At 47.3% G+C, this 13491-nt stretch overlaps 1 protein-coding gene across 3 annotated transcripts in view; it reads right to left on the reverse strand.

Moving 5' to 3' along the window:
* Fbxo46 (F-box protein 46) overlaps positions 1–11144 on the reverse strand; it is a 20123-nt gene extending 8979 nt beyond the window's left edge. For 2 of the 3 annotated variants that reach the window (XM_029555485.1, XM_029555487.1), the window contains exon 1: positions 11069–11112. The gene's annotated coding sequence lies outside the window, so the exon portion shown is untranslated. Of the gene's footprint in view, positions 1–11068 lie in introns of all 3 variants that reach the window. The other variant, XM_008852051.3, reaches the window with a different exon arrangement.
* Between the last annotated feature and the right edge of the window lie 2347 nt (positions 11145–13491).

Below are 13491 nucleotides of genomic sequence, written 5' to 3' on the forward strand. Positions count from 1 at the left end.
GGTTCCAGGACAGCGGGGGCTAAAGGGAGCCCCTGTCTAAAAAAAAAAAAAAAAAAAAAAAAAGCATAAACTGGGTGTGGTGATGCATTCCTTTAGTTCCTGTACAGAGAGACAGATCTCCATGAAATCAAGGCCAGCCTGGTCTACACAGTGAGTTCCAAGTCAGCTGCTCAGAACCTGCCATGTCCTTAGTGCCCACTGGAGAAATCCTAGACACAGCCCTCTCCCTTATTCCTCTCCACTTTTCCACCTCCCAGTGCACCCTGACAGCCCCCTGATATGACACATACAGTAGTTCCAATGCTAGGGCCCTGTCTGATTCTCAGCAGGCATTATCATCTCCTTTGCCCCCGCCAAGCCCTGAAGCTCTGGGTCATCTGGGTTTGCAGATGGACCCTGGTGGACTGTGTGCAGAGTGAGGAATGTAGGGTCTGGGACAGGATTTTTTAAAAATCTATTCCATGTGTAATCCAGCACAAGGCTGCCAATAGTTCAGCCATCAGAGATTACTCTATAAGGATCCACTCATTATAAAACATCATGAGCTAGAAAGACAGGAAAAATGGAAAAGCATTGACCAAGCAAAAGGAACAGAGACAGGTAGACCAAGGCAGTGGACGTGAAAACACAAACAGAAAACAACAGCAGGGCCTGGTGTGGTGGCTCACATCAATGATCCTAGCACTTGGGAAGCAGAGGCAGGAGGATGAAAAGTTTGGGGCCAGTATGGGCTAAACAGCAACAAGGGAAAGGCAGTATTAGGAACAAAGCAACAAAATAAACTGATTTATTCTATACAAAAGTTTTCTGTATACGTGGCCCTAATACTACAGCCTTAAAAAATATAAAGCGCAGGCTGGGCGTGGCGCATGTCTTTAATCCCAGCACTTGGGAGGCAGAGGCAGGCAGATCTTTGTGAGTTTGAGGCCAGCCTGGTCTACATAGTGAGTTTCAGGACAGCAGGGGCTACAAGGAGACCCTGTCTCAAAAGGACAGAAAAAAAAATTATATATATAAAGCATGTTGGACACATGGCTCAGCAGTTAAGAACACTAGCTGCTATTGCAGAGGACCTGGGTTTGGTTCCCAGCACCCACTGATGGCTAACAACTCTCTGTAACTCCAGTTCCAGGGGATCCGAAGCCCTTTCCCAACCTTTGCATGACACAGTGCACTTACATACATGCAGGTGATACACTCATACACATAAAATAAAAAATATATATAGCAGTACCAGCAGAGGCAGGCAGAGCTCTTGTGAACTGGAAGCCAGCCTGGTCTATATAGCAAGTTCCAGAACAACCAAGGCTAAACAATGAGACCCTGCACAGGAGAGAGAGAAGAGAGAGAGAGAGAGAGAGAGAGAGAGAGAGAGAGAGAAAGAGAAGGGAGAATATATATAAAGCAAGGCCATTATAAAGGGGCACCTGTAATTTCAGTACTTGAGAGGTAGAGGCAGGAGGATCACTGCAGTTCTGAGGCCAGTCTGGGTTAAAGTTTCAGGTCAGCCTGAGCTACATAGTGAAACCCTGTTTTTTGGTGGGTTTTTTTTTTTGTCTTTTTTGAGACAGGGTCTCCCTGTAGCCCCAGCTGTCCTGGAATTCACTATGTAGACCAGGCTGGCCTTGAACTCACAGAGATCTGCCTGCCTCTGCCTCCCAAGTGCTGGGATTAAAGGTGTGCACCACCATGCCCGGTGAAACCCTGTTTTTAAAAACAAAAGGGCAGTACTGGCAAGATGGCTCAGTGGTTAAGAACACTTACTGCTCTTCCAGAGGATCTGGGTTCAGTTCCCAGCACCCACATGGTGGCTAACAATCGCCCATAACTCCAGTTCCAGGCGTTCTGACACCCTCTTCTGGCCTCTGTGAGCATTGCATGCATATGGTACAGTTACACACATAGGCAAAACACACACATAAAATAAAAATGATAAATAAATTTTTTAAAAATGGGTTGGAGAGATGGCTCAGTGGTTAAGGGCATTTACTGTTCCTTCAGGGGAATTGGGTTCAGTTCCCAGCACCTACCTGGAAGCTCATAACTGTTCAAAATTCTTATTTCCAGGGATCCAATGCCCTCTTCTGGGAATCAAACCAAGGTTCTCTGCAAGAGCAGTCAGTGCTCTTAGCCACTGAGACATCTTTCCAGCTATTCTTTTAAATTTTATTATTATTTTTATTTTATGTGTATGAGTGTATTGCCTCCATGTAAGTGCACCGGTGTGGGCATTGGTGTCATGCAATGCCCACAGAGGTCAGAAGAGGAACTGGAATTAAGGATGGTTGTAGCCCCCATATGGGTGCTGGGAATCGAACCCAGGTCCTCTGCAAGAGCAGTCAGTGCTCTTAACCACTGAGCCATCTCTCCAGCCCCTCCAGCCCTATTTTTATTTATTTCTTTTGTTTGTGTGAGTGTGCACATGTGTGCATGTGTGTCAGTGTGTGTGTGGAGGCCAGAGGTCAATGCCAGGTGTCTTCCTCAATCACTCTGTACCTGTTTTTTGAGACAGTGTCTCCAACTGAACCTGGAGCTCAGTAACTGCCTAGACTAGCTGGCCAATGAACCCTAGGGATCCACCTGCCTCTTCTCCTTACCCAGTGCTAGGGTTGCATCTGTGAATCTCTGTACTTGGCTTTTTAGGTGGCACTTGGGATCTGAACTCAGGGCCTCATGCCTATGCAACAGGCCATCTCCCTAGACCACATTCTATTTGTTTTTAAATTGTATTTGTATTTTATGTGAATGAGTGTTTTGCCTGCATGTAAGTGTACCATATGAGTGCAATGCCTGCAGAGGCCAGAAGAGGGCACAGATTCCCTGGAACTGGAGTTTCAGAGGGCTCTTAGCCACCATGGGGGTGCTGGGAACTGAACCTGGGTCCTCTTCAAGAGGAGCCAATGCTCTTAACTGCTGAGACATCTCTCCAGGCCTATTCTTTTACTGTTGTGTTTTGTGTTTTGTTTTGTTTTAAGGGACTGAAGTTGTTTGGGTTTTCTTTTTAAGATTTTTATTTAAAAAATATTTCATTTATTATTTTATATTTTTCTTTGTATGCATATATTGTCTGCATATATGTAAGTATACCCATGTCATGCAATCCCTGCTGATTTCAGAAGAGGGCCTCTTATCCCCTAGAACTGGACTTAGTTGTGAAATACTGACTTGGGTGCTGGGAACCAAACTCAGGTCTTCTGGGAGAACAGCAAGCACTCTTAAACACTGAGCCATCTCCCCAGTCCCTTTGCATTACTATTATTATTATTATTATTATATTATTATTATTTTTGTTTTGTTTTGTTTTTGAGACAGGATCTCCCTGTAGCCCCAGCTGGCCTGGAACTTGCAATGTAGACCAGGACGTCCTGGATCTGACAGAGATCAGCCTGCCTCTGCCTCCTGAGTGCTGGGGTTAAAAGCAGGTGCCACTTCACCCAGCTCTGTGTTCTATTTTTAATGTCAAAGACTAGGAAACACAGGTAGAGAAGGGCTAAGAAATTAAATTTGCTATTGATACTGAGCTTTCAGGCAGAACCCCAACAGGAACTTTGCCAGCCTCACTGGCTTTGTTTACTGGGCAACCTGAGAACTCTACGTGGATTCTATCATTCAGTTCTCAAGACCTTCACACTTACTGTTCTCCTGCCCAAGATGCCGTTCCCCACTTACCCCTACTTTACCTCCTTCAGTTTTGGCTCAGAAATCACCTCTGAGAGGCCTCTGACCTAAGCCCACAGAACTTCCACCCTACACAATACAAAGCCCTTCTCACCCCTTTTCCCTGATTCATTTTTCTCCTTAATGACTATTACCATGAACTGGATCATAACCTTTGCTGATAAACTGTACTGTCTATCTCCCATTTTAAAAATGAATGCTTAGGAGCTGGCTTTAAAGAAAAATGTGCCTGAGTGTGTTGCCTGCATGTATGTGGCACCATGTGCTTGCAGGGCCTGAGGAGGCTAGAAAAAGGCACTGGATCTCCTGGAACTAGAGTTACAGATGGTTGTGAGCCACCAGTGGGTGCTGGGAACTAAACACCAGTCTTCTGCAAGAGCAGCCAGTGCTCTTAACTTTCCAGCACAGGCTGGCCTGAAGTTTGTTTTTGAGACAGGGTCTTACTTTGTAGCTCAAGCTCGTGTCAAATTGGAGATCTTCCTGCCTCAGCCTCCCCAGGACTAGAATTCCAGGTGTGCACCACCACGGCTGGCTGGGCTGGTATCTTTTTTTATCTGTTCTTTCCCCAATGCTTGGCTACTTGAAGCATGATACCCCCCCTGCCAACCTCTGAGAACTTGCTAGAAACATATACTCTCTGTCCCTACCTCAGAACTGCTGAATCTGATCTCATACTTTATAAGCTTCCTAGGTCATTTGTGTACATGGTTTGAGAAGTGACACCCTAGCATGTAGGAGGTGTACAATACACGTTGGTCTGAATGAATGAACAAATGAACAAACGAATGAACAGACGAACAGACAAACGGACTAAATGTTTGCTGTCCAGCTTCTGCACATGTGCTACCTGGGGCTTCTGAACAACTGGTTACTACAGCCAGTTGACCCCAGAGTCAAAGTAGGATACTACCTCCTCCCAAGGGCTGACCTAGCACCTTCACAGGCTATCTTTGACCTCGTCCTCACAAGGCTTCCTCTTGTAACACCTGTCCTGTCATTGTTCAACAGCAGTGGGCAGGTGCGTGAGAGGGTTCACCCCTCCTCCAGCCTGGGAGTTTCAAGGGGGCTGGGATCTCTTTGTGGTTGTACTTGGCTCACTAGGATGCCTAAGCTGTCCACCATTCTTGCTCATTCAGAACCCTCCCCTGTTTTTTTGGCCTCATTGTCAGCTTCCCATTCTCCCTCTCAAGTTCACCTGCCACACTAGCCCCAACCTCTCCATTTTACAATGGAAGGAACTGAGCCACAGAGGGTTACGCAGCTTGCTTGAGATCAGATCTCTTAAGGTGGGAAAAGTGGGACTCAGGAGGCCACCCTGCCTGGTTCCTGTCTGCTTCAAGGATCTCTAGATTCTGAGGGTTTAGATATTCCTGCCCTTGGGAGTGAGAAAGAATTTCAAGTCAAACCTGGTGGTGCAAGTCTGTAGTTCTAACTACTCAGGAGGGAGAAGGAGACGGATCACAAGTTCAAGGCCAGCCTAGGCAACTAAAGGAAATCCTGATGGGGTCTAGGACTAGGGTGTGGCTTAAGGGTGGAGCATGCATCTAGAATCCCCCAGTGATTGGCTTGGAGTGTGACCCAGTGGTAGAGCACCTGCCTAGAATCCCCCAGTGAGGGGCTGGGGTGTGGCTCAGTGGTAGAGCACCTGCCTAGAATCCCCCAGTGAGGGGCTGGGGTGTGGCTCAGTGGTAGAGCACCTGCCTAGAATCCCCCAGTGAGGGGCTGGGGTGTGGCTCAGTGGTAGAGCCCCTGCCTAGAATCCCCCAGTGAGGGTCTGGGGTGTGGCTCAGTAGTAGAGCACCTGCCTAGACTCCCCCAGTGAGGGGCTGGAGTGTAGCTCAGCGGTAGGGCACCTGCCTAGAGTCCCCCAGTGAGAACCCCAGATGGCCTGAAACTTGCAGCAATCCTTCCTTGGCCTCTCGGTACTGGGATCCTAGGCATGTACCAAATAAAGAGTTGTGCCTCTTTATTTCACACTCTGAAACAAAATTAACCCAAAGAATGGCTCCCAAAAACCAAAGCAGGGCCCTGTTGGATCCTTGGCCTTGCTTACCCACTGAACAGATACTTATATGGAACCTACATCATAACAGGTACAGTAATAGACATTGGGAATACACAAGGAATGGGAGACAAAGATCCTTGTCCTCAAGGGGCTGATATATAGAAAACATATATACAGGCAGTTTCCAGGCAGAAATACACAAACATGCAGGTAAGGAGTTTGGGTGGATGGAGGGTGAGGTTATGACTCAAAAATCAATGAAATGGGGCTGAAGAGATGGCTCAGAGGTTTAGAACACTAGTTGTTCTGGCAGAAGACCGGGGTTTGAATCCCAGCATCCACATGGAAGCTAACAACTGTCCTAACTCCAGTTCCAGGGGATCTGACAGTCTCTTCTGTCCTCCAATGACATAAGTGCACTTACCTACACGCAGGCAAAACACACATACACATAAAATAAAAATAAAAAAATATTTTAAAAAAATCAATGAACCACTGGGGACAGGGTGAAGCAGGTGTCACCCTGCTTCACCCTGAAAAAGCTAGGCTTTTAGAAAGAAGACAGCTTTGCCACCACAGATAGTAATATGCTATTACAAATGGGGGAAAGGGCCAGCCTGGTGGCACACACCTTTAGTCCCAGCATTTAGGAGGCAGAGACAGGCCAATCAGTGTTGAGTTCAAGGCCAGCCTGCTCTATATAGTGAGTTCCAGGTCAGCTGTCTCAAAATAACAACAACAAAACAGATGGGAGAACATTTAGAAACAGGTGTGATGTCTCTCTTGCCTGTCAACTCAGGAGCCTGAGGCAAGAGAGTCCCTGAGAGCCCAAGCAGGGCCACAGAGTAAAAGCTTATCTTAAAAACAGGGTGTGGTGGGCTGAAGAGATGGAGAGATGGCTCAGCAGTTGAGAGCACTGGCTGCTCTTGCAGAGGACCTGGATTTGGTTCCCAGCACCCACATGGTGACTAACAACCACCTATAACTCCAGTTCCAGGAGATCCAACACCCTCTTCTGACCTCTGTGGGTACTACATGACACGGGTGCACTTACATACATGCAGGCAAAACACTCTTTACATATAAAATAAAAATAAATAAAAAATCCTAAAAGTGTTTTTAAGGAGCTGGAAAGATGGCTCAGAGGTTAAGAGCACTGAATGCTCTTGCAGAGGACCCAGGTTCGATTCCCAGCACCCACATGGTGGCTATGAACCATCCTTAACTCCAGTTGCAGGGAAATCCGAAGCCCTCTTCTGACCTCCACGACATGCATGACATGGGTGCACTCACATACATGCAGGCAATACACTAGTACACATAAAATAAAAATAATAAATAAAGTGTTTTTTAAAAAAGGGGAGTGTGGAGGGGGGCTGGAGTGCCATATGGTTCAGTGTATAAAATCCTTACCATGCAAACATGAGGATATGAGTTCAATCCCCTGTACCCCTGTAAAAAGTTGGGCATGGTGGCATGTACCTAGAGCCTCAGTGCTGGGGGGGGCGGGGCGCAGAGATAGGGGGATTCCTGGGGTTTGCTGGTCAGTAGTCAGCCTAGCCCAATCAGCGAACCCAGGGTCCCGAGAGAGGAGGACCCTAAGTTTGAGGTGAGTCTATGCTACATAGCCAGACCCTGTCACAAAGGAAAAAGCACAAAGCAAAAGAAAAGGCAAAATAACCTGGCAATCTGACTCATTTTCTAAGACAAATGAAGGTAAGGAAAAAAAAAGTATCACCCAGCTGTGACACAGGAATAGGGACAAGTGAGGGATGTGTGTGTAACTTTTCCCTAAACCCTCAGGTCTTCAGATAATTGGAGTAGAGACAATGTTAAAAATCCCTGAGGACAAAGATGGGCAGGCAGAATGAGCACGAGGGGTGAAACATCCCGGATGAAGAGGCCTGAACCTAAATACTGAACACAAGGCCACTGGCGGGGAAAACACTACCCTAACTTTATGAAAACAGGGAGCCGCAGAGGGTTGTTTGCCTATAGTCTGGGCCCTGGCACCTAGTAGAGACCCTGGTAATAACACATATAGCTTACTTAAGAAGTGAATCCTGGGCCAATGAGAGGGCTCAGAAGGTAAAGGTGCTTGCTGACAAGCCTGATGACCTGAGTTCGATCCCTGGTACCCACATGGTGGAACAAGAGAACAAACTCCCTCTGACGTTCACAGGCACACTGTGGCATGCAACCACCCACAACCATACCCCCCCACACTAAATAAATAAATAAATAAATAAATATTTAAAAGTGAATCCCTAGAAGACAAAACTGAGGTCCCAATGATCCATCTCTCCACTTCTCTTTCTTTTTTACAGGGTCTTATGTAGCCCAGGCTGGCCTCAAACTTGTATGTAGTTGAGGATGCCCTTGAACTCTAGATCCCCCTACCATCCCTTTCCCAAGGCTTGTGTCACCATGTCCAGCTAAAATGTTTTTTTTTTTTCCTCCAAAGAATGAAAGTCACAGAAGGCCCTCATACTTACTGAGCATGTAATTCCCACCAGGCGTTTTGATACACTGCCTTAACTCCTTAGAAGAACCTCATGGGTTGAACACCATCTCATTTTACAGATGAGAAAACTGAGGCTGGGAATGGGAATCCAGCTTGGCCAAAGACACACAGCCTGGCCCTATGTGACCCCAGCGCTCTTAGCAATACACTTTATCAGTTACTGAATTGAGAAACCAAAGCCTCCAAGCAAATGAATCAAACTGGGGTTGGAGAGATGATTCAGTGATTAAGAGTGCTTCCAGGGCATGGTGACACAGCCTTTAATCCCAGCACTCAGGAGGCAGAGGCAGGCGGATCTCTGTGAGTTCAAAGCCAGCCTGGTCTACATAGTGAGTTCTACGACACTGGGGCTACAAGGGAGACCCTATCTCAAAAAAGACCAAAAAAAGAATGCTTTCTGTTCTTCCTGAGGTCCCAAGTTCAATTCCCAGTACCCCCATCAGGCAGCTCACAACTGTCTGTAACTCCAGCCTCTTCCAAGGGTGCACGCACACACACACACACACACACACACACACACACACACACACAAATCAAACCAACCAAACCAAAAAACCATTTCAAGGTAAATTGCAAAGTTGTTAAACTCCCTAGGGAAGCCATAATGTCCCAAATGTTAGAAGATTAATAGAGAGAGAAAGAGAGAGAGAGAGAGAGAGAGAGAGAGAGAGAAATAAAACCCCAACTCAGTTGTTAGAAATGTTTCTCATTCACTGAAAGACCTAGGAATTGGGCCGGACTGGACAATTAATATTTGGCTGGGGACAGATTGAGTTTCTGAGCACCTTCCCTAGGGAAGCCATAATGTCCCAAATGTTAGAAGATTAATAGAGAGAGAAAGAGAGAGAGAGAGAGAGAGAGAGAGAGAGAGAAATAAAACCCCAACTCAGTTGTTAGAAATGTTTCTCATTCACTGAAAGACCTAGGAATTGGGCCGGACTGGACAATTAATATTTGGCTGGGGACAGATTGAGTTTCTGAGCACCTTTCCAGGAGTTTGGTATAGACTTAGAAACCCAGGAACATAAGAAAGATGGAACTAGAAAGATCAGGAGGGGGGTGGGGGAGCAACTTGGGAGACAAAAGGAGACAGCACGTCCGGTGCTTCCCCATTGGTGCCCCCATTACATTCTTTATCTGATCTGTTTCCCATTCATTTTAAAAACAAAACAAAAACACGGGCTGGTGATATAACTCAGTTTGTAGAGTGCTTGCCTAGCATGTACAAACTCTTGGGTTCGATCCCCAGCAGGCATGGTAGTGCCTACCTATAATCCCAGCAGTCAGGAGGTGAAGGCAAGAGAGTCACAAGTCCAAGGGCCATCGTCAGCTACACTAAGAGTTTGAGGATAGCCTGGATACCTGAGATCCAGTTTCAAAACAAAACAACATCTGGACTTGCTGTGGTACACACCTGTATTCCCAGTGCTCTGGAGCCTGAGGCAGGGAAATCAAGAGTTCAAGGCCAGCCTTGAACAACAACACATGTGTATTTTGCTCTAAGCACATAGCAGTATGAATCTCATTTAATAGGCAAAGAGAGTCCTAAAGACTTGTCCAGCACCACACAGCAAGTATATGGCAAAATTAAATTCCACTCTAATAACTTCTTTGACCTCGATCCCAACTCACTATATTCTACATCAGCAAAAGGAGAGGGGATTAGATTAAAGTGATATGGACTGGAATCATGGACTGGAATCCTGGATGTATCATTTAATACTGGTAGGCACTGAGAAAGTTGCTTGACCTCTCTGTGTCTCTGCTTGTAAAATGGTGCAACAGCACCACAGAGACGCAATCAGAATCCAATGAGTTAATAGCTAAAACCAAGACCAGTCACTTCTGCAAAACAGTTAAGTGTTGGCAGTAAGAGATACTCGGGGAGCCCTTGCATGCTTCTGAACTGCGGTGTGCCCATACTAGTGTCAGGTTGTGAGAAAATGCCATGGGGCTCTATTAGCAGCTCTAATCCAGTCAACATTCCTGGGACAGGGAACTTCCCACCAACAGCTCTGACCCTGGGACTTGCTTTCCTACCCAAAGTAACGATTTTTAAGAAGCCTCCCTTGAGCCTTCTTCACAGTGGCCTGCTTGTTCTTTACTTCATAAAGATAAAGGCACAGAGGCTTACAGAGAGATTTGCCTAGGTCACAAAGGAGGGGCAGGATAAGGAATCTGAAAGCTGGACTGCCCGCACAAACAAACCTCTACTCTTTTAAATCCCACTGGGGCTGGAAGGGTGCTAAAGGTTGTCTGGACGGGTCCCTTCTGTCCCAATCATCCCAGTTCTATGACTGTCTAGCTAATCGGGAGTTTCTGGTTAGATAAAGCAAAGACCTACAGCCACGCTCCTAAACTCAGGCACGCCACGCCGTACCCAGGTCCTAGAAGCTAACCCACACCCTCTTGACTCTAACCCACACCGTCTTGATTCTGTCTCCCACCTCAACTTGCCTACCTGAGATTCCAACCCAAAGCATCGTCGGTTAGCCTCTCCCTAGGAGCCACCAGACCACTTCACTCATCTAGCCCCAATCCGGCATACCTTTCCATGTACCACAGGCTAACTAGCCTCTCTCGTAATTGCCCCCCTCGGGTCTCTTGCATAGACGTGCTGCCAGGGCTCCAATAAGGAGCCTCACTCCCCAGCTCTGAAGCCCCTTGCAATCAATTCTCTCCCCACCTCCAAGACCCCTCCCTAAGCCCCATTCTTCTACTTCTTCGGGCTCCCATTCCATCTCTCCCCACGCTCAGCTCCTTCTTTAGCCTCAACCTGTTCCCTCTTGAACCCAGGTCCTGAGCCCCCATCCCCCGCCCATACTCTCCAGCACCTCCGGGTCCCTGACTGGAGCACTCACCATCTCCTCGCGCTGCGGCTCACTCGACTACGCGGGTTTCCCCCACTCGCTCCTCTCCAACCTCCCCTTCCGGGTTCTCGCCCCGAAGCCCGCTGGGAATTGGAGTACGGGCGGCTGCGGACTACAACTCCCATCAGGCAGCACTGCACCTTGGAGGTGGGGTAGGAAACAAAGTAGGCGAGCTGAGAAGAGACTGACTTTAACTCCCAGGAGGCAACGGGCGCACTCGGCTACGCAGGAGCAGAAAAACTCCCTCGCGAGGCTCTCTGGGAACTAGAGTCCAACCTCCTCCATTTTGCCTCTCCCCGCCTTTAAAAGGGAAATCTAGGCTGCCTTACCTCAAAGGGATGTTAGTGAGGGTTGAAGAGTTGAAGAGCAAGATTATTGATTTACTTACACTGATTAACGCAATAATTAACACTATCTTAGTTTTTACAGACCTTTCCCATTCATTCCTCAATTCCCACACCTCGTTTAAAAAAATAAACTTTAAGTTAAATTTTATTTATTTTAGTTTTATGTGTATGAATGTATTCCCTGCATGCATTTAAGTGCACCTATGTTGGATAGTATTGCCTACATGTATGTAAGTGCATCTGTGCAATGCTAAGGAGGTCAGAAGAGGGCATCAGATCCCCTGGAATTGGAGTCACTGGAAGGTTGTTAGTCATCACGTGGGTACTGGGATTCAAAACCCGGGTCTCTGCAAGAACAGTCAGTGCTCTTAACAGCTGAACCATCTCTCCAGCTCCTTTTGTTTTTTGAGTTAGGGTCTCACAATGTAGCTTCAGCTAGCCAGTAACTCATGTAGACCAGACTGGCCTCAATCTCAGAACCTCCTGCCTCTGCCTCCTGAGTGCTGGTGTTGGGTGCTAAGCGGTGGGTCCCGAGTGAGATTAAAAGCATACACAAATATGCCTGACTTTTAAAAATTTTATATGTATGAGTGTATTGCTTGCATGTATGTAAGTGCACCTGGGTCGTGCAATGACTGCAGAGACCAAAAAATGACATTGGATCCCCTGGAACTGGATTTATAGACAGTTGTTAGCCACCATGTGGGTGCTGGGAACTGAACCCAGGTCCTCTGCAAGAACGCTCAGTCATCTCTCCAGCCCCCCCCCCCCCCACCCCACCCCTTTTTTTTTTTTCTTTTGTTTAGTCTTTTTGAGACGGTATCCCTGTAGCCCCAGCTGACCTGGAACTTGCTTTGTAGACCAGACTGGATTCAAACTCAGATATCTACCTGTCTCTGCCTCCCGAGTGCTGGGATTAAAGGCATGCTCCACCATGCCCTGCTCCCCCCCCCCCCCCCCCTTTTGTTTTGTTTTTATGACAGGATCTTACTGTGTAATTTTGGCTGGCTTGGAACTCATTACATAGACCAGGCTGGGCTCAATCTCACAGAGAGTTTCCTGCCACTGCCTCTTGAGTCCTGACGTTGGGTCCCCAGTGCTGGTGTTGGGTCCCCAGTGCTGGTGTTGGGTCCCAAGTGCTGGGATTAAAAGAATGCACCACTATGCCTGGCTTTTTTTTTTAATGTGTGTGAGTCTGCATGTATGCAAGTGCACCTGGGTAGTACAATGCCCGTGGAGGACAAAAGAGGGTGTTGGAGCCCCTGGAACTGGAGTTATACACAGTTGTTAGCCACCACATGTGGGTGCTGGGAATTGAACCCAGGTCCTCTGCAAGAGTAGCCAGTGCTCTTAACCACTCAGTCATCTCTCCAATCCTCCGCCCCCTTTTTTTTAAAAACACACACACACACACACACACACACACACAAAAAAAAAACAAAAAACAAAAAAAAACAGGGTCTCACTGTGTAGTCCTGGCTGGCCTGGAACTTACTGCAAAGACCAGGCTGGCCTCCGACTCAGAGGGACTCTCCTACCTCTGCCTCCTGAATGCTGGGTCCCCAGTGCAGGGATTAAAACCATGCCCCACTCTGCCTGGCTTTATTATTATTATTATTATTTTATGTGTATGAGTGTATTGCCTGCATGTATGTAAAGTGCACCCAGGTGGTGCAATCCCCGAGGTCATTGGCTCCCCTGGAACTGGAGTTATGGACAGTTGTTAGCGGCTAGGTAAGGTGCTGGGAATTGAACAAGAGCGTAAGGGCTCTTAACCTCTGAGCCATCTCTCCAGCCCCTTCTCTCCCCACCCCCAATCTCCACCCACTTTTTTGTTTTAAAACAGGGTCTCACTGTGTAGTCCTGGCTGGCCTGGACCTCGCTGTGTAGACCAGGCTAGCCTCAAACTCAACTGCCTCTGCCTCCCAGTGCTGGAACTAAAGGCGTGCAACACTACTCCAGACAACAGAATGAGCTTTCTAAAATGTACAGTTCGGGCAAAAAATACATCAAATGTGGTTTGTAACTGACGTGGCGACGCATGCCCAGCATTCCGACACGAAAGTA

Source organism: Nannospalax galili, unplaced genomic scaffold (assembly GCF_000622305.1).
Source record: "Nannospalax galili isolate Female #2095 unplaced genomic scaffold, S.galili_v1.0 scaffold385, whole genome shotgun sequence".
NCBI lineage: Eukaryota > Metazoa > Chordata > Mammalia > Rodentia > Spalacidae > Nannospalax > Nannospalax galili.